The sequence below is a fragment of the Rattus rattus genome, chromosome 9 (genome assembly GCF_011064425.1).
Source record: "Rattus rattus isolate New Zealand chromosome 9, Rrattus_CSIRO_v1, whole genome shotgun sequence".
Lineage (NCBI taxonomy): Eukaryota > Metazoa > Chordata > Mammalia > Rodentia > Muridae > Rattus > Rattus rattus.
The window spans coordinates 89227451-89253220 of NC_046162.1; the positions used below are offsets into that span (position 1 = coordinate 89227451).

At 46.4% G+C, this 25770-nt stretch overlaps 1 protein-coding gene and 1 pseudogene across 1 annotated transcript in view; both read left to right on the forward strand.

Annotated features, from left to right (window-relative positions):
* Asic2 (acid sensing ion channel subunit 2) overlaps window positions 1-25770 on the forward strand; it is a 1059219-nt gene that overhangs the window by 728308 nt on the left and 305141 nt on the right. The window lies entirely within an intron of this gene.
* Window positions 24559-25119, forward strand: LOC116909068 (annotated as a pseudogene).

Below are 25770 nucleotides of genomic sequence, written 5' to 3' on the forward strand. Positions count from 1 at the left end.
CACCGTCCTCACCGCATACTTGAATGCAATTAGGCAGACACTTGGAGACTTCCACTACCTATGGAAAGCCATCATCTGTGTCCTACCTGTTGTTTCCGTCAATCAAGCGTCCCTAGGTGGTTCAGAATCCAACTGTCTTTGTGTGTCCCGGTTCCCATTCATCTCTCTAGCCCAAAGAACCTGCTTCTAATGTTCTGCCTCCCTCCTGTTCCTCCATCTCTCTAGAATCTTCCCTTGGACAGACAAGCTTGTTCTCGGATTTACTGACTGCTGCACACTTGGCCATTTCTCTCTGTTCCACTTTATCTGTTCCCCTATGCAGCAAAGCTTCCTTTAAATAGAAGGTATCTCTACGCAGCCAGTATTTCTGCACTACCTCGTCTTCCTACCCCACCGCTACGCAGGGCTCCCATCAAGGCTGTTGGTGGCCATCGCCATTCTCACACTGCTGCCGTCCCTGCAGAAGTGGACACTCTTCATCCCTCTTTCCCAGAGCAGTGTATTCTCTTGGCTTTGGGAAGGGCTCACTCTCAGGGCCAACTCCCAAGTAACTGGCCTCTGTGTCCAGCTCTTTGCAGGTTCCTCCCTTTTTGCTGAAACTAAATATCCAAGTGCCTCAGGGTTCTGCCTGGGCCTCTTTCTCTTCCTTATCTATGTCCCTCAACCTCGGTAATCTATATGCAAATGTTTTAGATCTATATTTCCCGATTTAATCACTTCTCAGAGCTCAAGTTGCAAATATTCAGTAGCTGACTTAACATCTCTGCATGGATGTCTAATGGTGATCTTGAACTTGGCATGGTCAGAAGGAAACACTTGTTTTTTTCTTTTGGTTTTTAGTTTTTTGTTTTGTTTTGTTTTGTTTTGTTTTTGAGGCAGGGTTTCTCTGCGTAACAGCTCTGGCTGTCCTAGAACTCACCCTGTAGACCAGGCTGTCCTCAAACTTACTGAGATCCACCACCCTCTGCCTCCCTAGTGCTGGGATTAAAAGTATGTGTCACCACACTCAGCCAGAACAAAACTCTTGATGCCAAACACTCTGTTCCTAATCCTTGTACACACACACACACACACACACACACACACACACACACACACACACGCAAGCATTTATATGCACACACATCTTCACTTTTAAACTGCCTCCCTTCCTGCTCTATCCTTTCCCACCTTAGAAAGTGTTTCCACTGCTTACTGTGTTAAACCAAATATCTGAGCGTTCTCCTTGGTTTCTCTTTTTGAGCATCTACCCTCTCACCCTAGCCAGTTGACCAATTAAAGTTATTGATTCTACTCCAGAAATACATTGGAAAATGTCAATGATGACGCCATGTTTCCAACCTTACTGCGAGCACCATGCTCTAAGTGACTATCCTCTCTTCGTGGGCTGGTAGGATGAGAAATCGGTTTTAGATACTTAAAGTCTTCAAAGGTGAAGCTGTCTTCAGCAATAATAGGGTGGCAGGTGGTGAGTGTTGGGCTGGGTAGCTGAAGTGATAGGAATAGTAGGAATTCTTGGAGAAAATGGGGCCCAGGCACTGACAAATCATCCATGAGGAACTGGAAATCACTGAGAGTTGCCTGGTGGACATGTCAGATCATGATGTGCAGGTGAGTAGAGGGCTGACCTGGGGAGAAGCAACCAGGATGGTTAGACAGAGGCGGAAGCTGGAGACTAATCGGTGTTCTCTGGCTTCCATTCATGCATCCTTCTATTCCTGGTCCCCATATAAGAGCCAGAGAGATTTGTTAAAGACGTGTATCAGATCATGCCATATCCCTACTTACATTCCTTCTATATTGAGAGCAAAACACAAACCCAGGGGTTGTGACACACACACAACTCATTCTTCCCTTCCTTCCCCAACTTCAGTCATGTCTCATCCAACAACCACACCCCCTCCACTGTTTGATTGAATATACTTCTTTTCCTCCTTGGGACTTCTGTGCAACAAGGGCCTTAAGCACACCTCTTCCAATGAAAATCTGTTCCATACTTTCCAGGCGTGGCTTTCTTAATTATTGACCATCACGTGTCACTAGACCATAAAGCACAGACGAGCAAGAAGTTTTGCCTTAATCTGTGCTGTGCTCAACATAGTACCTGGGGATCCCAATAACTGTTTGTGGAAAGAAACATGAAAGAATGTTATTACAAAAAAAATGCTAATCTCCAACACTGCAGGGGTGATGTTTTGTCCACTCAGGAGAACAAAGCCTTTTTAACAACCTGTGTACCTTGCTGCATTTGAATACAAATGGCCATTTACTAATTACAAATTAGTCTTATCTGTAGAAGACAGCCTCGAGGGCAAGACCTCTAGCAGCAAATGCTCGGCAGTCAGGAGTTCAGTGGTTTCTAACTTGGAAGGTTCTTTATGAGTTTCTTTAAATTTTACTTTAAAAACATTCTGTCGGTTTGCCGATTCTAACTTCGGTCTTCAGTTGTGAATAAACAAGGTGTTGCTCTGTATAGTGGCATGATTCCTTAAGACTCATAATTCATGATCATTCATTCATTCATTCAACAAATGTGTGTTTGGTGCCACTATGGGAACATATAAGTGAACACAGAGATGAATTCTGTCCTCAAAGAGAACACAGTCTACTAACTAGACATATATAAATGCATTCTTGAAGTCACCAGTTAATGCATATTAATCTATGTAAGCAGGGTTCAATGGAAGGAGAAACCATAGAAAGATCTAGTACTGTCAAAGGAAGCTTTGTGAGTTTTGCTTTAATGCACTACTCGTTTAACCCACCCTCAAACCTAACAGATAGGGTTATATAGAAAAGGACACTGAGACTTAGAGAGATTGAACCATGACTCAGGTCAAACAGTGATCAAAAGCTTTTCAATGATAACAGGCTTTTAAGCCAAATTTTCTGGACAGGTTTTCCCCCACCAGCGTCTGTCTCTAAGAATTATTTGTCAGGGATATATACTCTGGGACACACCTTTCTGGTGCCATTTGCCTACGAGGTCACAGTGGCTGCCAACGTCTTATTTTATGTTGCTGGGTGCTACTGTAGGACAGTCCTTTCAGCCCAGCAGTGAGATGCCTTCAGGACCACACAACTGTCTCCTGCTCTCCTGGACCATCAGCGTCTCCTGCTTCATGGAAGTGCCTCCCTTCTTTAGCAACTAATGAAAAGACTACTTCAAGTGTTGCAATGAAAGCCATCTCCAGACTGGACTTGGGGTGTTGTGGAAGGGGGATTAAGATGGTGGCCCAGTTCTGGAAGTTGAACTATGTAGCTGGGGAAATTTGACATCAGCAAAATCTTTGCTATGTGAGAGGGATTCTCCCTCTGTAGTCCAATACAGAAAGAGTATCTTTTTTATTGTATGGATGTATAACCTGCCAATTAAAAAAAAAAACCTATGGCTTATAGGAAAGGGTAGAATAGAAGATGGGATATCCAGGAAATAGAAAGAATTCTGGGAAAGAGCAATGTGGGACGATTCACCCAGAAAGATCCCATCATGGAAGAACCCGGAGAGTCCATAAAAAAAAGAATAAGGTAATCCAAGCTCCGAAGAATCATTTGTAAGACTCAGAAAGGCAAAGGGCAGCTCAGGTATAAGCAGAAAAGTACAGGCAAAGGGACCGCGGCCCTTTGGGCCTTCCAGAGGGTCTGTCCATGCATTGTCTATGGAGAAGAGATGGCTCACATCTGGATGAACACATGTGAAGGTGGAGTTGGTAGTGGTGAAGCTAAGCTTGCTCCAGAATTAGGCAGGGCTGGGCCTAAGGTCCATGGGAGGGAGGATCAAACAAAAGTTTTGATATCCTAGAAGGCAGATCCTGAGCTGACTCTCTCTCTCGTCTCAGTGAGAGGACCCAGCCTGAGTACCTCCAAATGGGCAGCATGGAAAGGAAGCAGACAAGTACAGCTCCTCCTGCATCCAGGGAATGGGCAGGCTGGCTGGAGAGATAAGGCCAGGACACATGTAACACTCAGTCATAATGGTACGGAGTCCATGACAAGCTTCAACTGGAGTGGCTTATGTTCTAGGCTGCTCCAGAGAAAACTTAAACACCCAGGAAAGTTGAACAGGCTCTTGAAGAAGCTAATAAAATCAGCCAAGAACCATAGGATTAGACTGGAGGGGATCAGAATGAGTGAGCAGGCTGGGCTGCTGTAAACTATTGAAGGATAACTGGGCTTTGCTAGGGAGAGGGCTCTTACCCTCTGCATAGTTGATCCCTGGCCATAGGCCTGAGCCATTACAATGGGAAACACCAGAGCCTTGGGACCCTCAAGTGTGCTCATAGACAGTATCCAACTGTAACTTAGATTTATTCTACTGATCACCCGCTGGTCTCAGCCACTCTTCAGACCTGTTGCTTAGAGCTACTCCTGAGTGCTGACCTTGGTCGAACTGCTTGGTGAGGATTTCTGTACCCCTCTGAACAGTATCTCCAGCTGGTCTAGATCAATTCCTGTAGCCTTAGCCCTGCATGACCCTCCTGGCTGCCTCTTAAGCCCCTCTGATAGAGTACCCTGGGGTCATCCATCAAAACAGGCTCAACCCAGAACTGATGAGGTATGGAGAGGAACTATGAAAAAGATCATGGCTTTGTTCCAAAGCTCTGCTATCTGCAATATTCAAAAGAGATCACATAGAGTCACATCAAAAAAGTCACCTCCATGGCCTCCATGGCCCCAAACAGAGCTATGGCCTTAATGGTGTAAGCACACTGAGCAGAAACGTTATGATCACTCGGGGTTATAATGTAGCCTTAACTGACCTATAGAGAGCCAGAAAGGCATTGTATTCCTCTAGGGATGGCCACACTCTCAGGAGGGAAGCAGGCAAAAATATATATGCAGGTAAACACATGCAGGATGCCACAGGTATGCAATGCCATATAGTTATGAATTACAGCAAACATATAAATGTGCCCATTGACATGCATTACACACACACACACACACACACACACACACACACACACACCTGTCTGTGAAAGCTACCTTACCCCTTAAATTCCCAGAACAAAGTGAGATTGGCATGGGTGACCCCTCTGCTTTGCAGTCTCCCATGTGTGGTGCCTTTGGGGAGCCCTCCCCTCCTTCTGTACTATGAGTGATATCGTTAAGGCTCTCAAAAGATTTAAAGCCATCTTCTGCTAATGTCACCTGCCACTTAATGGTGGCAGGACTGATCTTTGTTTATTCACAACGCATTTTCTTTAGCTAAGCAACATTAAATTGGAATCAAAGTATGTGAGGACCATGTGATTATTCTTGGCATGGCTTTCCCTTCACTTACATTTGTCTTGCTGTTCATTCAGTGCAGGGAGACCATTCATCACAAGAGGGGGCTTTAGAAGGGGGCTTCATCAGCAAAGGCAACCTTCAGCTTAGCCCCCAGCTCCCTCGGGCCCTCTCCAGTTTATCTCAAAAAAAAACACTAAACCCCACCCCTCCCTCTCATGCTCAACTGTGCCCATTATTCAGATAAGAATTAGGCAATTTAATTACATACCTAGATGCTCAGTCAAATAACCTTCCAATTGAAAGAGGATGGCCAGGTTGGAGCTAAGGTCATCAAACCCTGGCTATGCCTGAAAATGTGACTAATTAAATAGCATCCCTACATCAGGGGGTAGTCAGAGTGACACTGATTGACAAGCAACTTGAAAACTCCAAAGCTTGTTAAAAACCAGTCTAATTGCTCTTAATTTTGGGCAGATTGGGATCAGCTATCTAAAGATGGCTCTGCCAGAGTGGCTGCATTCAAAAACTTCACAAATCACCAGTCTGCCGCTGTTCCATGAGTGTCTCATTCTCCTTGAACTAGCAGACTGACTAGACATGCGTTTTTATCATTGACATAAGAGAATAGCAAGAGACTCTGCTTCGCATGTTACGTCTCCTAATAGCCCATCATTTGAGGTGAGAGTCGCAGCTAATCCCAGCACCAATGACACAGAAAAGTATATTCTATTCACAGCAGGAGGAGGCGAGGGAACAAATATTTGCCAAACAATAAGCCAAACCAGGGTCAGCAGACTCAGCAGACTGTATAAACAGAGAACCACATAATAAATACCATATGCTCTGAGGACCATGAGGTCTCTGCCATAATTACTCAGCTCTACTGCTAGGTTCTACAGGCACTTGTAAGCAATAGAGAAACAAGTGGGCATGGCATTGACCAAAACAGGCTCGGTTTGCCAATCACTCTCTGAAGCGAGCTGGTTTGGATGATGGGTTAGGGTTAGATGTCCATTGCTAGAGTTTCTCCATGGGTAGTTCTGGGCAAACCTCATCAGAAAAACTGGGAAGAGAAAGGTCATGCACGTGTTATACATACAGGTTCCTAGCCCTGCCTTCAAGCTTCCCAGCCCTGACCTACAGAGTCTGAGTCTGGGAGATGGCACCCAAGACTCGGGAGGTTTAACAAAGCCTTCTTGGGACTCAGATACACGGTATTAATTGATTCTATCTAGAGTGGATGGTCTTGAAGACCCCAGAACGTCCCAAACTCGAGATCCATGCTTGTTGTGAAAGTTGCTTTAGAGGGTTCTTACTAATTGTGTATATGTACGTGTAGATGTAGGTCTGTGTCCATGGGTGAAAGTGCCCGCAGAGGCCAGAAGAATCGGATCCTCTGGAGCTAGAATTACGTACAGTTGTAAGTTGCCTGTTGGGAGCTGGGAACCAAACTTGGGTCCTCTGCAAGAACAGTTTGTTTTCTTAACCCTGAACCATCCATCTCTCCAGCCTCTTGGGAAGTCTTTAAAGACAAGGTTCTCAGCTCTCCTCTCTGATCTACATTTTTAACCTTGCCTTTTCCCTTACACACCTGTCTACCCAAATGCTGAGACCGGGGTAAGAGGCCTTTAGACACACTTAGGGTTTCAGGATCACGAGTTCAGAGTGGGACCCTCTAGTGGGTTCTTCCTTTAGTAAGGCACCCCAGGCACCTCCTGAGCCCCATCTGGTCTTAGCCAGGCCTGCTCAGAGGAAGACACATGGTTACATTCACTCATCTCAGCAAACCAGCAAACACACTCAGGCCCGCAGGGCTGGCTGTGGAGAGAGGCAGGAGCCCCCTCTGTAGTTTTCTTGGAGCATCCCGAATGCCTCCCTCCACAACACCATTGACAACCTGTGTACTCTGGTAAACAATAATTTCTCCAAGTCTTACAAAAGCTTCACTCTGACAACATCTCCCATGAAACCCACGCTCGCCTGAGGGAAGTCATATCTAAAGTGTTAGGATTTATCTAGTGGAATGTTCGCCAACTTCAAGACCCAAGTGACGATAGATACTAGAGTCTACAGCATTCAAAAAAATGTTGTTAGAGCATTTCCTGTCTGCCGCCATTCATTAGCCTAAGCGCTAGGGGGGAAATCCATCCAACAGGTATGGTGGATTCTCAGCTAATTAAGAACTTTGTGTGGAAAAAAAGAAAAGCAATTATCATTCTTGCTATACACTGAAGAAAATCAACACTGATAGATTGAAACTATCCCATGGTGATGATCCATCCCCAGTTCTCTAGGGGTCTTTCTCCTTTTGACCCATACTAGCTTCCAGGCAGGGCACTCTGGTCTCCAGGGAAGCCACATGTCTCTCTAACAATTGATTTAGCAGTATAGACCCCCATAAAGCACAACACACAGAGAGCAAAGGTGACCTGGTTTTCTGTTTGTTTGGTTTTTTTTTTTTATCTTGCTCTGATTTTTAGCGTTGCTGACATTTCCATATTTGTGGCATTTGGTTATGTATTAGGCATTTAAGATGCATTTATAATATTAACCTTTTTAGAAGGGCCACTTTTAAAGCAGTCATCCTTGCCTGCTTAAAATGCAACTCTGAATGTTACCTGCAATTCCAGCAGTTGGAGTTAATGAATCAAAGCTCTGAAATACAGAGATGAGTGGGAGGTGGCAGGGGACGGAAGGATTTGCTAACAAATGACCTCCAGCCAAACAGCAGACACCCAGCCAAGTGTCGCCACTGCTGAGTTTGGCTCTGTCCCTCTTTCCTGAAGCTAAAACTGTGTCACAGTCCCTACCTTCATCAGATGTCAGGAGCCCAAGAAAGGGGAGCAAGGTCTGCCACAAGAGGGGGAAAGCACCCCTACTTTTCTTGGGGTCCAACTCTGAAGTTGGCTTTTTCTCTTCATTAGTCTCTCCCATCAGGTATCTGCACAGACGCCAAATGGCCTTTTAAAATCTAAACAATCCCAGGGTAGCTTGTCCAGGGAACACAGCAGAGGTCAGCAAAATGTGGTCCATTGGTCAAATAGCTGTGTTCGTCTTTATGAATACTTTGACCTGAAGCTCGGCCTTTCCTGTTGGTTTGCACACTGCCAACGATGGGTTTTAAATTGTTTATCTTTTTTTGTCTTTAATACTTCAAGACAGTATCACATCCTATAGCCCAGGCTAACTTGGTACTCACTAGGAAGCCCAGGCTGGCCTCCAACCTCAAACTCATAATGATCCTTCTGTATCACTCTCCCACAAGATCTGGGATTACACTCAGGAGCCACTATACTCTACTAAGTGGTTTCAAGGCAGCAGAACTGAAGAGACCACATGAGCCACAGGACCAAACACTTTTCCTCTAAAAACCTTCCTGACTACAGCCTGCCAGTGTGAGCTCAAAGGCTTTGAGGGGCCTCCCTTTGCTGCCAGTCTCCTCTGGAGGTAACCCCACCTCCTCCAATGCTGTGCCCTAGCCCAGAGTCTCTTAACCTTTTCATTAGTACTCCCCATTAGAGAAAATGCTTTTTTACAAAATTCAAAAGTGATTTGGGAAGGAATAAAAACCCCCACAAGGTAAAAATTTCCATCTTGACCATTTCTATGTGCACAGCGGAATAGTGCTAAATATATTCATACGTTACATAACCAATCTCCAGAGCCTTTTAATCAACCCGAACTAACACTCAGTACCCATTAAACAACAGCTCTCCTTCTCGCCCCTGGCACTGCCATTGGGATTCTGTTTCCACGGATTTGATGACTCTAGAGGCTTCACATAATGGAATCACACTGGACTTCTTTCATGACTGGCTCCTAAGTGAACTGCTTAGCAGTGTGTGTGTGTGTGTTCAAGTATGTACATGCAGATACACTGCCTCATGCACACCCATGTAAAAGCCAGAGGTGAACCCAGGAGTCTTTCTCTATTGCTTTCTCTATCTTATTTTTGAGACAGTATCTCTCACTAAATCTGTAGCTTGCCATGGCCAGCCATGATGGTCCAGGTATGTTTGTCTTCTCTTCCCACTCTCCGGCCCTGCCTGGTACTGTGGTCAGAAACAATCACCACCACAGTGTCTGACTTTCTTACATGGGTTCTAGGTCCCCATGCTTGCAAGGTAAGCATCTTACCAACAGAATCCATCTCTCCACCACTGTAATATTTAAAATATTTCCCCTCCCCAAGAGTCATAGAGGATGCTTCAGCCCTGCATCTGTGGCCACACCCACATACAATGCCTTGCTGCTTCTTACCCCTGGGTTCTGTACACTGTCACATCTTCCCAGAGTTCCTTTGCCCTCACTTCTTCCAACTACACTCAGATGTCAGTTCTTCTGAGAAGCCATCGGATTCTTCTGTTTATGCCGTCTACCCCTGTCCCATGGGCTCCACTTCTGCCACATGTATGTCACAGGAAGCTGCCTTCTGTCTCACCCCAAACTCCACGAGACCCTAAGGGAAGGCTCCTTTGCCTTTTCAGAATACTTCAGTCTCCAGAACATCCCATCTCTGTTCTCATCCTGTGTAGTGCTGGGAGCAGAGGACACCCACAGAGTCCTACCACATGAATTTGCCATTTATCTCACCTCACAGGAATGCTCAGAGCAGGCCTAGCCTCTGTGACCAAGTGAGAAAAGTGAGACTTGGGAAGGTCTTGTGGACTTCTGTCCCAGGTCACATGACTTAAAGGAAGTATGGGTGGCAAGCTGTTTGAAGTGAAATCGGTCAGGGTTAATTTGGTTCCAGCCATTAGCTGCTATAGGCCTTTGAACAATATCATTCCTGGATACCTCAGACTCCACACCTGAGCAACATAATGCCACAGGGAGTGAGGGACCCATGAATTGGTTTGTATAAAGAACTCAGGCAGCACTCAAAAGTGGCAGGCATTTCTAATCTGTTTTTAAGTGTATATATGGGGCATATGTGTATGCGTGTATATGCATGTAGAGGCTGGTGCACAACCCTGGCTTTCCGTTTCAGTAACATTGTCCACCTTCTTTGAGACAATGCCTCTTATGGGCCTGGAACACAACAATTAGGCTAGACTGACTGCAGTGAGCTAAGAGTGCCAGGGCTCCTTCTGTCTCTGCTTTCCCAGGTACTGTGTTTACAAGCATGCCTGACACTTCTACATACTTCTGGGGATAAAAGTCAGGCCCTTGTGCATACAAAGTACATGATTTAACAAATGATCTGTCCCCTGGCCCCCATTGCTAATCTCATCAACAGTTGAGCTGGGGTTTGCCCTTGGAGCTCCCAGCCTGGAAAGTTCTGTTTATGTCACATCACCAGGTACCACTGTGCTCACAAGCACTGGGAACAAACGGTGTCAGGCCCCCAGATTCCGTGGGACTAGGGTTGTCCACTAGCCTCCACAGGTCTCATCCAGGTCTCTGAGAGCAGGCAAGGCATCTCAGGAGCACGCAGCCAGGAGCCCAGATTAGAAGAGAGGAAGCTGGAAACATTCAGGATATATTTCCATCCAATCCTCGCAGCCTGATGAATCACCCTCCTCTGCTCTAGGAATATTTCTGTCTCAAGACCAAGGCCATTTGTGCAGATTGAGAGCCTTCCCCACTCCTCTGTGCTGGATAGAGCACAGTGACAGATCTGACCGCCCAGCTCCTATCTGTATCAGTCAACTGAAGCCCTGCTACCTTTTGTCTTATCAAACAGACCTGGCTTTAAAGAACCCATTAAATGCTAGCCACAGGGGTGTGGTGTGAAGGAGGCAGGGACATAATGGGATACAGGGAGTCAAGGACAGAAGACAAGGAGAAAGGGAGGGAGACAGACAGGCAGACAGACAGACAGACAGACAGAGTGAGAAAGACAAACAGACGGGGAGAGAAACAGAGTGACAAGGGAAGAGAGATGGACAGACCAGGAGAGGGAGACAGACGCAGAAACAGAGGCGGCGGCGGGGAGGGGGGGCCTGCTTCTGAGAAATGCTGTTCACTCACCGGGAAGGTCTGTTTCTCCTGGCCTCTATGTTCCCATTTGCATTAGGCGTTCCTGACACCTCGCATAGCCTTTGGGTTCAAACTCCCATGTTACTGCATGGCCATCCAGCCATGTCATCCTCTCCTCAGGGACCAGCAAAAGAGGGGGCAGCCGTCTCAGGTACAAGATTTAAAGTATGCCAAAAACTTTCAATAGCCCAGATGAGAAGCATTTTAATGTGACACTTTTTCAAAGAAAAGTCAAAGGTGTAACTGTGGCTGTAGCACAGTTGATAAAGTGCTTCTCTGGTATAAACAGAGCCCCGGGTTCGATCCCCAGCACTGCATTCAACCGGCCTTGGGGGGGGGGGCACACCTGCAATCTCAGGAGGCAGAGAACGGAGGATCAGAAGTTTAAGGCCATCTCCAGCTACATGGCAAGTTGAAGGTCCGTTTAGGCTACACTAGACCCTGCCTCAATAAATAAAAGCTGGAAACTGCTGGAGATGACCATATTCAGTAAAGTAAGCCAGTCTCAGAAAGACAAATCTTAACATGTTTTTTTTTTCATTTTTGATTCTGAGATTTTATAAACATATCAAACCGTGTGCATGTGCTTCTGCATGTGTGCGTGCGTGTGTGTAAAACATGAAGGAATAAGCAAAATTGCCTAGGGAAACAAAAGGAATTAATGGGAGATTGGGGAAGAAATGGGAAGAGAGAGATTGGAGGGGACATATGCAATGTACAACATGTAGTTTTTAAATGGTTTTATGTACGTAGACCCATGTGAGCATATACAAAGAAAAAAATAAAAATCCATGTTAAAAGGACATCTGTGACGCTCAAAACCTGCCGTAGATGGAGACAGCATCCTCAGCCTGGAACAGCAGCTTCAGGCTCCAGTATGGCTTAGCGTGGCTCCTCTCCTGCCTCCGATGAAGATTCATCAGAACCTGCGACTCACTAGAGACATGGTGGTTGTGTGCTATGTTTGAAACCATCCAGAGAGCCTGGAGGATCCCAGAACATTGTGGAACAGTCTCAGGAAGCTGAATTAGGGCTCTCTGGGATGGTCCACACCCTGTGGGATGAAGGGATGAGCAGCAAGCATAGAAGAAAAGAATTCTCCTCCATTCTGCAAATCTATACGGGAAGAGGGTGCAAGCATGGAGCCTAGTCCTAAGGCTTGGGTGGACTGGTACCAGAACTCCAGGGACGTCCTTGGGAAAGAGGCTTATCAGATCCTGGCCTGTGGGAATCCCAGCCCACTTTGACCCATCAGAAGGCACTTTATTGCTATGGTTTCCTCACCTTGTACTGCAGGGCTCAGGCTCGACTCCCACCTCCAGCTCTCAAGGGAATCTCTTTGTTCTCTGTCCCTTCTTTCCCATTCACTGACCCTCCAGCCCCTCCAGCCTGGGTTCCAGGTTCTTCTCTGTGTTTTTTTCCTGCCTTCCGACTCTTTCCATACCCCGAGTGTCTTTTCCCATGATCATGACCAGGCCACCTGACCCCACAGCCCCTATACAATGTTCACACTGGGTAGGTGGCATGTGTGGTTTATTGACATCTGCCCATATTCTCTTCTGATCCCCGTGTCCCTCCCAACCCTGGGACAATCCATTCTCAAATCTCCCACAGCTCCTAGCATTTGTGTTTCTCTGTAGCTAAGACTGCTCCTCTCTCTCTCTCTCTCTCTCTCTCTCTCTCTCTCTCTCTCTCTCTCTCCCCTCCCCTCCCTCCCTCCCCCGTCCCTCCCCCACTTCCTGTTCTCTTCCTGGGAATTTGTTAACCATCCTTGTACAGTGATAGCATTCAAACGTCACCCCTGTTCAAAGAAAACTCTGTGACCCAGCTCCTTCTATGTTGTAAATCTCTAGTTTCTTATAGCCTTGTGCATCTGGCTTGGGAGCCAGAGGACAAGGTATGAGTTTTTTGGGAACTGAAGCTCACCCATCCTTGTGTCTCTGAGGTGAGTAACTAGACTTCATTACATTGGTGCACATTGGGCCATTATCTTCTCGACCTCCGATTCTGCTATCTGTTTGTCCTCTGTGGTGACAAGACGACCGTAGGGAAACATCCCCTTTCCTTCACAGCCCTTCAGAAGTTCAGGCTCTCCTGGATGCTTTGGATTTACCAACCGCTCTCAAATGTCTTCAGATCTAGCCTGAAGCACTAGAAGACACTCAATGCTGAAGCCCATCCCAGAGGTTTGAAACTTGCCGTGCGCACTTGATCTCTGTGATAGCCTGAGTTTCTCAGACGGTGTAAGTCACGGTCTTTCCCAGCCAGCAGCAGGTGGAGGGGTCCTCACCGCTTCTCTATGAGAATTAGCTTAAATGGATTCTGTGTTGTTACCCCGCCCACAGAAGGCACTGAAGCCCTTGGCCTCCATTACCGTTATCAATTCTGTGCTTTCTAGTTCGAATGGCGTAGCCATCATTTTGACGTGGGCTTGTTTTCAGCTTTTAGTGGTTTAAATGCATCTCATTTCTGGAGATTTTAGGTGTCTGGCAATTATCATTTTACCTGGATGTTAGTGCTGATATTAGCCTAACTGCTCGCATTTATATTTTCCCATCAGTGGGTTCTCACAGTTTAATGTAAAAGGGGATAATAGACCTATCTCTCTTGAATCCAGCTGCCAAGCTTGGCTCACATTACACTGGTTCATAGATGTCGGGGGGATAGGAAATGATCGGCCGGCTAGTCAGCCCCAAGTTCTCCCGGCGATGGGTCACTCCCAACTTACTATTGTCTCCTAATAGTTTACACCGCGTTATTTCATAATTGCTTCCTGGATCTTGCTGACAACTCGTGTGTCTGTAGTTCGCCTGCCTCTTCCTTTCGTCTTCCGCTGAGACTGCCATCAGTCTCCCGCTTGCCCCAGGAAGGCGCCCCCCATCACCTGCTGAATACACAGGACCCTTTGTGGATCCTTGTCAGAGAGGATGACGCATGAGCCGCCATGAGCTAAGGTTGGGGTGCCCCTCTTTAGAAGAGAGGCTGTTGCTGGCATTCTAAATACCCCTCCTGCATCCCACCGGCCACCTTGTCTTTTCTGATGAGGGCTCAGCATCCTCTTTATGTGAAAATTTGCTTAAACTGATCAGTGGGGTCTATTTGGGACATGATGTATGGCTGTGATCATGGGTCAAAATCAGGAACAGTCCAACAGTCTGATTATTCTGTTTTCCTGGACAACTCTAGCTCCCAGACAGAGCAGAAGAGGCAAACTGGGAAGTGCACGAGATTTGGGGCCACAAAGATCCAAAATTGAACCCCACAGTTGCCTTTTGTTCCTTTAGTGTCTCTCTTCACTTCTGAGCCTTGGTTTTGTATCTATGAAATGGGTACATTAGCACCTCTCTCATAAAGTGCCTCAGTTAATGCTCTGCCCTCTGAGTTTATTTTAGGATAAGGAAAAGTTACAAATGCCCCTTTTAGAATCCGTAGGCTCTGGAAGTCCTTAGGGTTCCAACTAAGTTTCAAACCCTGAAACAAGGGTCCTCATGCCAAGGGGACTTGGGATATAATTGCGCTAGTGAGACACTTAATTTTAGACTTAGAGCAACTGAGCAGTGTCCTTGTCTGTCTCCTTCCTGGGGACGTTGAATGCCTGCATTTTGCAACCCCAGGCTGAAGAAAGGGTTTGTTGTGCCAACAGCAATGAAGAAGGGTCTTCCTCACAAACCCGTCTTTTGTTTAAGGAGCATATCCAGCCCCAGGCTCTAGGAAAGGACTCTCCAAACCATCAGAAAGGAAGCATCAGCGTGTAAAATGCAAATCTGCCACTGGCAGGAGAGGAGCCTTCCTACCCAGAATCCTCCTTGGCTCCCCGCCCCCAAGAGCCTGTGAGCAACGTGAAATGACATTTCTAACATGCAAAACTTTTTAAATTGCTTCTTGACTATTTTCATACTTAACACCATTTATTTATTTGAATAAGGGTTATTTTACCGAGAAAGGAATGCTCGCTCTCGAAGGAAGAAGAAAATTCACATCATCAAATCACCAGAAAACAACTGTGGTTCTTTAAACTTCTTTGTGAATTTTCCTGCTGTCATTTTGCGGTGCTGAGGTATTTTCGTCTAGTTATAATTCTGCACACGCGATTTTGATTCTATCTTCTCCCTTTCACATTTTAATATTTTAATATAAAAAGTCCCCTGCCCGGTGACTCTCTGATATTCTCTTAACCAACAGTGTGAGTCTCCCCCCAACTCCCAGACTGGGCTCAACCCCTGTAATTGCTGCGCGAACACGGAATGTCTGGGTTGTATCCAATTATTTCACAGTAGAAATAAGACCCTGATAGGCATCTCTTGGCACGAAACCTTCTCCACATTTGAGGCTGTTTGCTTTGAAAATTACCTGGCCAAAAGAAATGGACAGTTTCTTATTTCTCCTAATCCATATAATCAAATAGTTTTTTTTTCAAGTCATTTTTCATCTTAAAAACAAATAAACAAAAAAAGAAGTGTGGAGGAGTAGCCTTCCGGCACCCCAGAAAGGCAGGTTCCTAAAAGCCGATTTAAAAATCTATCCTCTCATAAGGAGACAATAGGAATTTGAGAGACCAAATATTGACTTGAGAGAGAGAGAGAGAGAGAGAGAGAGAGAGAGAGAGAGAGAGAGCATGTGTGTGTAGAGGCCAGAGATCAATGTCGGGTATCAATTGCTCTCTATCTTAGATTTTAAGGAAGGTCCCTGACTGAACCTAGAGTTTGTAGGTTGGCTAGACTGGCTGGCCAGCAAGCCCCAGAGGATCCTCTTGTCTCCACTTTCCAGTCTAAGAGATTACAAGCAACTGGAGTACTCTGTTTTACCTGGGACCCTGATTTTACATGAGGACTGGGTACTGATCTTAAATCTTCCTGCTTCCATGGCAAACACCGTACCCACTGGGCTATCTTCCTAGCCCTAAAGATTGATCATTGGCAATTGAAAAGAGAACATAGAGGTAATAAGACAGATTGATACCTAGAAGGCAACAAAAAATTCAGGAGGAAGAAAAATACCCCTCTTAGGCATTGTGTCACAATTCCCACACGAAGATGAAGTTTTGGGAGGAAGAATAGAGGATGTGACTCAACCTCACAGCTGCCAGCCCTGTGTGGCCACTAAGCCCTTGCAATGTGACTGGCCCAAACCGAGGGGTACTCTCTGAGCATAAAAGGCACGCCATCTTCCAAAGACACAGTGCAAGAATAAACAAAATGCCAGAAGCCCATCATGAATTACACTTGTTTATTGCACAGTGATGAAACTTTATATTGGCTTAGATAAATCTTGAAAATTAATTTCACCCGTTCCATCCAACTCTCTAAAACTAAGGTGATCAGAAGGTATGGAAACGTCTTGCGTTGCATTTCTTCTGGCAGCCTCTATGGGAAGCGACTGTGGCATTTGTCTCCCTTACCTGGGACCTGGGAGGGAGGATGAGGGAGTCAGGGGCAAGGTGGATCAAGGGCTCAGACAAGGAGAGTCACAGGGAACCTCTGTGGGGTGATAAAGACCAGCCAACCAGTACCTGTGCAATACTAACCCTCATGGTAGGCCAGAGTTACCTAATGGGTTTTAGTTATTTGAAAGGAAGTGCACGTGTGTGTGTGTGTGTGTGTGTGTGTGTGTGTGTGTGTGTGTGTGTGTGTGTGTGTGTGCTCTCCTCCTTGTTATATGAGACAAGGCCTCTCACTGGCCTACGGTTCATCATTTTGCTAGATGAACTGGCTCCTATCAGGGATCTACCTGCCTGTCTCAGTGCCCCAGTGCTGAGTATACTAGGAAATGGTGGTGCCTTTAAAAGCACAACCACTGGGTTCAGTGGATGGAAGTCAAGTGCTCAGGCATGCGAGGTAAGCACTCTCCCAACTGAGCTGTCCCCCAGACTCACCTGAGCTTTGAAAGGCACTGATGTGCTGTAAGTGCTCTGGGACCCCAGGACCCTCATTCAGATGGCCGCTTATTCTCCTGAAACTCCATATTGAGGTGATCTCAGTATGTAGGCAAAGTTAGAGCTGTCCAAAGGAGGTATCTGCTTTGACCCTGTCCCGATGCCTGTTCACACAAACACGCTGGATAATACCTGCCTCCTCCTATCCGTTTTCTCATCAAGAAACCAGTGCGAGGTCCAAATGATGTCATCTGTGAGAAAGTATCTAGCGAGTTATCTAGTCCATAGGAACTGCATAATAATTATTACTGTTCTACCTTACGAGTTGCGAACTTCTCCTGCCTGGCATGACACAGGGCTGTCTGGGGCCCAGGAGTCCACTTGTGTGGAAATGCATACCACTAAAGGCAGCACTCTAAAAACGTGCCTTTTCCCACGTCAGCACGTTTGGGGTCAGCACCTTTTGGTGTTTCAGAATTATTTTTTCAGAAGAAACTAAGGCGGTGGCCAGCTGAGTAAATATGAGAGAGCTGTGGTTCTAAAGGCAGGCAAGGCCTCTGATTTTAGGAGCCGAGTCACACAGACAGAAGACTCTGTCTCCAGCTGCTCCATCACTTTGAATGAACAGCTTCATCTCTCTGAGCCTTAGTGGTCTTATCTGGACAATGAAGACAATAGGAATTTTTGTTTGAAGAGTATTATCAAGAGGAATACAGGAGAAAATGTATCCAGTGTAGTACTTGGATATAATGGGACAAAGTCATGCAAGTATCTTAGCCAAGCAAGCTCAGATTTCTGTCCCTGAATGCTGAGGAAGTTGTGGATGCCCAGAATCCTTGGTGATAACATGCGGCAGTTGAACCCACAGGTCCGCTGTGGGCCTATCTCTGTGAGCCAACACCTAAGAAGCAAAGATACCCATGCATGAATGAAATGCCAACTTAGGAAGAAGAATAGAAGTAGCAAGGACATGTGGTACAGTGAAGGACTATAGCAAAAGTGGTCAGAAAGAATGGGGAGAGAGTAGGCTCTAAGCCACAGGCAAGGCCTGCATGCCAGGTTAGATGTCATGTGGTCTGACACAATGATGAACTTACCTGGGCCTCTGTCTCTTCACCCACAAGGTAGGGTCAATGCAAGTGAGCCAGAGGGTGTCATGAGGACTCATGAAGAGTGCCTGTGTGCCGAGCCTGGCTCAGTACACGCAGTCTCTATTCTCAAGAGCCTGGCTACTGGTCTCCAAAGCCTGACCTCAGCCATGCCAGAGGCCAGATGTCCAGAACCATGTAAATGCAGAGTGAGTTCGGTATCAAGATAGAGCAGAGACCTGAGAGTCCTTCAGCAGATTTTCAGTCTTGTAGAGGCAAAGTTCCTTCCCTCAAAATGAGCATGCATGTACACACAAACACACACATACACACAAACACACACATGGGGTAGGGGCCACAGAGCAACCTCTAGCAGAGGTGGAGAGCCACAAGAACAGGTAAGCTTCCTAAGGACACACGTGCCTCTGGAGAAATCTGGTGCCTTCCCTCCTCCTAGAACATACTTCTCCTCACTGTTGGGGTCCGTTTCTTCCCACAAGGAGAGGAGAGTTCAATCATGTCTATTCTGCGCTTTTAGACAGCTCCATACACTTAGCGCTTCTGCTCTCCATAAGCCTGCAAGGGCAGGATGATGCCCCACAGTGACTGTGAAAAAACGGGGACCTCAGGAGCCTGAGTGTATTGTCACAGGTGGGAAATCAGCCAAGGACACAACCGAGGTTTGAACTCAACTTCTCTTATGCTGGTTTTACTAAGTAAACTCAAGTACTCCTGAAAAGAAAGGTAGTTACTTGGACATAAATGGGGACCGGATCCATTGGTCATGTGATGAGCTTTTTCATCTTGCCCATGCTACCCCTGAACTTAGGGCCTCATCTATCACATTTGTAAAATATGAGTATTTCCCAAATGGCTACTGAGATTGCTTCCAGATGTGAGCAGTTGTGCCAGGTAGTCTGAGTCCTGCTTGTCACCCAAAGTTCATCTGTCCCTGCTTACACAGCAGCCTTATAACAAGTGACCCCCTCAGCCAAGGACTGAACCATGCTAAACGCTGCTTGTGACAAGCACCTGTACCCTTCTGCACCCCAGATCCAAAAGCATCCCATAAAGTGAATTCCATCAGCCCAATTCCACCAAAGAGGAAGCTGAGGCTCTAAGAGAAGAAGAGACGTTTAGCCACCACTCTACTCATAAATGAAGCAAAGGGATTCAGACTTGCAGCTGCTTCCTCAGCCTTCTTACCTCACTATTCAAATATTGGCTTTCTTAAATCCCGGGTTTTCTCTCTGCCTCTTAGGAAAGTTTATTTTCAATGAGGAAATCTCTTGGCCAGTCAGCTTTCCCTGAGCTCCAGGAAAAGGCGGGAATCCACCGAGAGGGGTCAGGTGTCTGGAAACACTCAGAGCCATCCCATCTCTGTTATTAGCAGGGATGTGTGCATATGCATGTGCGTGTGCGTGTGTCCATGGTTAGTATCAGAGGGTTTGCGGAATTTATATTTTTATAAACTTTCATAAGCAACAACTAACTGTTCTGAAGGAAAGATAAAGCAGAAGCAAGGGTTTTCTTGTCAGCTCCTTAGCCTAGTTATTCTTCCTTCATGAGAAAAAAGAAGCAAAAACTGCCAGGCAAAGAGGAGTGGTTGAGAAGGGATCCAAAGAGGGAATAGGAGTAGGAGAGAAAGTGGGGTTCATGAGGTTCATGTGTGCCTCCCAAGAGACCGTGTTTCGATATAGAAGCTTGGACACTGGAGGCAGTGGTATTGCAGGTTGACGGGCTGGGTCCCAAGATCCACAGCATCCATGGCGATTCTAAAAGAGGAACAAGAGAGCAGAGGTGAGAAGGAATCATAGAGAAGGGAGGAGAAAACAGGAGACCTACACAAAGGCCAGTTTCCTTTGGCTGATGATCCTCCATGCAGCTCAGCTAACTACACAAACACACTGCCTGCGGCCCCATCAGCACCAAGGCCAGCAGCCACGTACCCACCCCACTTCCCACTTTCCACTTCCCTGGTTCACCAAGCCCAGAGCAAGCAGGCGCCTTTTGTAGCATGGTAAATGCCCTTCCAGGAGCCTGTCCTTCAACTTCCCGCTCATCTCCTGTTACCTTCTGCATTCACTTCACTAGGCTGCCTTAGCAAAGCAGCATAAACTGAATGGCTTCAAAATAAGTGGGACTGGTGCCCATTCTTCCAGGAGCTCAGAAGAGGAGATGATATGGCATGGAAATAGACAATTACCCTCAGTACAAAGCTTGCTATACTAGAAGCATGTGAACTACAAATTCATTGGAAGGGACCAGTATTCCCGAAGCTATGGGAACAATATCACTGTTTGAGGCCTGAATTGGGACAAACAACTACTCTCTCTTTCCTGTAATATTACTGTCTGTTTCTGCTACCTGCGGCCATTCATGGTCTGAACACAGTAAGTGGGAATTTTCAGACATGTATTATTTCTAAATTTTAATTGTGCATCATTCTAGCTGGCATGGTGGAAACCCCATGTCTCCCAGCTCCGTGCTGACCTGGATGTGAATCTATGAGGCATGCGTGCTAGGCACACTACTATTCCTACCTTAGCAGGCATACTGTCACAAATCTGAGTGCCGTGGTGTTCCAGGGACCTCAATTTTATTCAATAATAATTCAGACCTGAGAAGGTAGTGATGCTGGGAACTTGAACATGACCAAGAAAACCCTGAAGTTTTTTGTTTTTAAATGAAAAGCTGAAAATTCTTAACTTTATGTTGTAACATATATCAGTTTATATTATAAACTTATAAAGGTTTATAAGGAAAGGAAAACATGGTGCATGTTAAAGCTGCTAGATCCATAGTTAGAAGAACTCTTCTGGGACTGAAGAAATGGCTCAGAGGTTAAGATCACACTGCTCTTAACCAGAGGACCCGAGTTCAGTTCTCAACAGTCATGTCAGATGATTCCCAACTGCTCCGAGAAATCAATAACCTCTTCTGGCCTCTACTGGGCACACACACACACACACACACACACACACACACACACACAGAGAGAGAGAGAGAGAGAGAGAGACAGACACACACACAGAGACACACACAGACACACACACAGACACACACACACACACACACACACACACAGACACACATACACACACACACACACAGACACACACACACAGACACACACACAGACACACACACAGAGACACAGACACACACACACACACACACACACACACAGACACACACAGAGACAGAGACAGAGAGACAGACAGACAGACTGACAGACGCAGACACAGACACAGAGACACAGACACACACTGACAGACACAGAGACAGACAGACAGACACAGAGAGATGTGACACAAGAGAGAGACAGAAAGACACAGAGAGAAACAGACACAGACACACACACAAACACATACATACAGACAGAGACACACACACACATAGAGAGACATACACACACACACAGACACACACACACAGAGACACACACACACACAGACAGACAGAGAGAGAGAGAGACAGACAGACAGACAGAGACAGACAGACAGACACACACACACACACACACTCACTCATCAAGGAAGAGGAGTATGTAAGGAAGGAACCACATGATGTAATATAGAAGGATTGTGGGTAACACATCTGTTGGCCTTTTGGCTAGAGGGAAGGACTGTTGGAAAGCACTAGAAGGTAAATCTGAAAGAGATGGAGAAGACGCTAGGATGATTGACATGGTGACCATTAGGTCTTGGCTTTGCTATGTAGACAGTGAGACATGTACTCTGAGTTAGGCAAAGATTTGGGTGATCAGCGAAAAGTTGAAAGTCACTGCCATGTTTCGGGTGTAAGGAAGTAGAATCTACCTGTGGGTAGTGCTGGGATTGGGGCAGAGACAGTTGCCAGAAGCTAGAGGTGGCTGTAGTACTGTGGGAAAGCAGGAGACCTGCTGGAGGTCCCTGTGGAATATGTTTAGGAATGACGGAGCTCTTTGAGAGGAAGTTGGTCTGCAATTCTGCAGGTTTGTTTCAGCTTTGGGAGTTGCTGGTTTTTCCCCGGGGACTAGGGTATTTGGGTTAAGAAGTGCCCACTCAGCAGCCGTCTCCCATTTAGTGAGAACCGAGCACGGGTTTTGGATTGAGTGCTGTGTTAAACAACTCAATAAACAGCTGTTCACGGAGTCCTGCAAACCCTTGAAGTGGGTATCAATTCCTCTATTTTATAAGTGAAGCCATTGAAGTTCAGAGAGGTTAAGCAAATTGTCCAATGATAACCAGTCAAGCCATTTATCTCTCTCCAGTGTTTTGAAATTCAACAGTGAGGGAAAAAAGCATGAACGGGAGCCGTACAGCCCAAGTTCCAACCCTATTCATACTGGATGTAGCATTAAGATGCTGGTCAAGGTAATGACATCAACCTTGATCTATAAAAGAGGAAGTGTCTCACTCTATATCATAGAGCCTCACTTTTAACACCTACAACGGGGTGACATTTTTGAAATTGACCTCTCCCTTATGCCGTGAGAATGAATGGCAGACATGAATCTCTGGATAGAAAGCTATCTTTCTGCCAAGGTTCTAACAAGGTCCTTTGCAACCTAAGCCTAGTTCCTTGACCACTCTGGAACTCCATTTTTCTTATCTGCAGAAGAAAGGCTTTTCTGAGGCTCCAAGTAAAACACAAAAGCAGATGCTACCAACCTCTAAATAATCCATGTGTGTCATCAGCAGTAGTGACATCACCATCCCTTCCGTTGCATGGGTCACAATCTGGTCATCATTTGTAACAGATCCATTTGCCTCACACACATCTTTTACCATCAGATTTTGTGTACTCAGCCTACCAGAAATCTCTCACTCTTCTCCATCCACCCCTGTGGTCTCTGGACCAACCCACCAAGCTCTCTGCCTGATGCTATCCGAGTGTGAAACATTCCTCGTAGACTTATGTGTTCAAACACTTGGTCCCCTGTGTGAGTGTGGAACGTTTAGAAAGTGGGGCCTTCTTGAGAAAGTGACTCACTGGAGGTGGGCCTTGAGGCTTTTTTCTCCTGGTATTACTTCCTGTTTGCTTTCTGCTCCCTTTTATGCAAATGCAGCCTAACTAGCCAGACTCCAGCTCTAACTATCCTGCAATTCCTGACTGCTACTATGCCTTCTCTCCCATGTCAACCTGCATGTGTCTGGAACTCTAAGCCAAAATAAATCCTTTTTCCCTTCAGTTACTCTTGCCAGGGTGCCTGGTCACAGCAGTGAGAAAGTAGCTAAGGCGTCTGGCTTATGACATACACTCTTGTGCTCTCTCCTCAGTGAAGTAGTCCGTTCGAATCCACAGCTATTAGAGCACTGTCCTGTTCAAAGTCCTTCATCAGCTACCTGTTGCTCTTCTGGTTTCTACCTAAGTTCTTCCCATAATTCACAGGGCCCTCTGGGATCTGGTCCTGAAAGCATCCCTGGCAGTCTTTGGGCTGATCTCCATTCATTCTTTCACACTCTTCAGCTGCTCGACACTGTGTCTTTCCTGCCTTAGAGTGTGTTTTCCATTTCTGCCTGAATTGACCTCTCCTGTGTTCTTCACCCAGTAACCTGCTCAGCCTTCAGGTTCCAGTTTGAAATCCCTCCCCCACCCCTGCAGAGTTTCCCTCAGCATCTTGAACTAGTTTAGGGCAGCTGATGACATACTCTCACATCCTTCCTGTCTTTCTCCAAAGCCATCATCACAGCCTCCTTTAATTCATCCTTTGTGTGAATATCTACTTAATAGCTGTTCTCCCATGGTGCCATGAGTTCCATAAAGCCAGGGCCTAGTTTGTTTGTTTGCCATGGCATCTCTAGTGCCCAGGCCCTAATAGATAGTCAATATGTGGCTGTCAATGATGGGCTGAGTATCAGATGAAAAGCCTCTGGTACAGAGGCTGAAGTCTGCATTCAGCCAACATTTTCCTTCCTTCCTTCTCTTCCTCCTCATCTCTCTCTCTGTCTGTCTCTCTGTTTATCTGTCTTTCTGTCTCTGTCTCTCTCTGTGTCTCTGTCTCTGTCTCTCTCTGTCTCTCTCTGTCTCTCTCTCTCTCTCTCTCTCTCTCACACACACACACACACACACACACACACACCTTTCTATTAAAATGAAAACTTGTTTGCCTACACAGTCCTGGTGGTGCATGCAGGTAATCCCAGCTACTCAAGAGACTAAGGCAAGAAGGTCACAAATTCAAGACCTGCCTGGACTACAGAGTAAGTTTGGGACCAGCCTGGGCAACATAGTGAAACTTCATCTCAAAATAAAACACCTAGATCTTAAAGGTCCAAGAGCTTAGTAGGACCGGAGGAGGTGGTGGCCATTCCGGAAACACCAGGGGAAATGATGCCCTGAAGGCCCGTGTAGGTTTCTTTAAAACCTCGCTAATGTCCAGACTCAAGCACTAGATCTATGGAGCCCACCAGAAACTGTCCACTGCTCGGAGGCGCCTTCTCTGCCATCCCCACCCCCCCAGGTGCCATTGATGTGAGTGACCTCCGACCAGTGCCAGACAACCAAGAAGTTTTCTGCCATCCTGTGACGGACCAGAGTCTGATCATAGAACTTCTGGAGCTGCAGGCCCACGTGCAGGGTGAAGCGGCTGCGCGGTACCATTTTGAGGACGTTGGTGGGGTGCAAGGGGCTAGGGCTGTGCGCGTGCTATCTGTGTAGCCTCTCTGTTTGGAGAACTTATCCCTGAGAGGCTGCTGTCAAGATGCCTGGTTCCTTTCCGGCAAGCAGCAGGTCGCTAAAGAAAACCAACAGGTAGCAAAGGATGTCACACTGCGTCAGGCCTTGCTTTGGTTGCCCCAGTATCACACTGATCTTTCGCTCACCTTCAGTCAGCCCCCGTGTCACAGCAGGCCTCTTGGCCCAGAAAATCTGTCACATCCACCTTGGAGCCTGGGTAACTTTGAACAGCTGGTAACTAATTTGACTCTTCATGATCCCAACCTCTTTGGTCCCCAGTAAAGATGGTTGGAACACAACTGAGGACTCAGGGACCCAGCTCTGAGAGGGGGAGTTTCTTTCTGCTGCTGCCCTGGATGTGAACATAAGATACCTCCTCATACTTGCTTTATGAAGAACAAAAAAAAAATAAAACACCTGTCCATTCATTCTGGGGATATAGCTCAGTGGTGAGCACCTGCCTAGTATATGTGAAGCCTGTTTCTGGTGGGCCCCTACCTGGGAGGTGGAAGGCCATCTCAAAGGGCAGCCATACTCTTAGCTGTAAAAGATGCTACCGTTTTTATAAAGCAGTTACACTTGGCTGCACTACGGCCAACAGCACACAGCTGTCTTATTCATTTAAATAGTTCTCCAGTTGTTTGTGAATCTGTTCAGGAAGCCTTAGAGAGAACCGCAGGGTCCTGTCCTCCAGGATTTTGTTCTTGTGACTCTTCAGTCCAGCTTCTGCATTATAGTGAACCAGCTGCTAAAGTAGCTGTACTTTTGACTCCCCAAATTACAGGGTTCGCAGGTCACATGGCCGTCTTGTTCACTCTTCCTGTCATAACGCTACACGGGAAGTAACTTTTTCTGAGAAGTCTATCCCTCTTCTCTGCATACCATGGCAGCTCCCTCGAGTCTCTTACTCCTCTCCCCACCGACCTGTGGGGT